A 1,051-nucleotide genomic window follows, 5' to 3' on the forward strand; every position below is an offset into this window, starting at 1 on the left:
GCTCTTTCATTGGGCCCATAGATATTTATTATGGTTATATCTTCTTGTTCAATTGATCCTTTAGTCATTATATAATGTCCTTCTTTGTCTCTCATGGTGGTTTTTGTCTTAAAATCAGTTTTATCAGAAATTAATATTGCTACTCCTGCTCATTTTTGGTTGCCATTTGCTTGATACATCTTTTTCCAACCTTTGGTTTTTAGTCTAGTTTTGTCTTTGTCTCTAAGGTGTGTCTCTTATTGATGGGTTATGTTTTCTTATCCACTCACCAACTCTCCATCTCTTGAGTGATGCATTTAATTCATTGACATTCAGTGTAATTATTGACATATATGAATTGCTTGCTGTCATTTTGTTATTTGTTTTTTCATGGTGTTCCTCGTTTCTTTGTTCCATATAATTTTCTCTGCTGAGCTCATTATGTTTTTAAATCATGTTATCATTTCCTTTGTTGCTATTGTCTTAGTATTTGCTAAATATTTGTGCTTGTCCTCTTTTGTATTATGATGTGAAGTTTTATCTTTTTTTTTTTTTTTTGAAGTTACCCTGTGATTTATAATTTTCTCCCTGAGTTTAGAACAGTCCATTTTATCTTGCAACTCTCTGGACTTCCTCACCATTTAGAAGTTCTGTAACTACACTATTTTGCCCCACTTTTTCATTTGTAGTTGTCCTCATTTTCCAACTGATGTCTCTGGTTCCCTGTTTACAATCTTGTAAAAATCCAACATATTTTACTTTGGATGCATCCATAGCTGTGTTGGTTTCTAGGTTATGTCATCTTATGTATTAATGGGTGGTGGTTGTTTGCTATTTTTTGGTTCTCTGTTCAAAGGACTCCCTTTAGTATCTCTTGTAATGTTGGTCTGGTTTTAATAAATCCCCTTAATTTCTGCTTATCTTGAAATGTCCTAATTTCACCATCATATTTGAGGGACAGTTTTGCTGGGTACCCACCAGCCACTCCTCAGAAGGAAGATGGGGCAATCTACTTCCATAGTGATACTGCCTTGGAAACCCAAGGAGGGGTCACTATGAGTCAGGTCTGACT

The sequence above is a fragment of the Orycteropus afer genome, unplaced genomic scaffold, assembly GCF_000298275.1.
Source record: "Orycteropus afer afer isolate SDZICR_OR568_19922 unplaced genomic scaffold, OryAfe1.0 scaffold00407, whole genome shotgun sequence".
NCBI lineage: Eukaryota > Metazoa > Chordata > Mammalia > Tubulidentata > Orycteropodidae > Orycteropus > Orycteropus afer.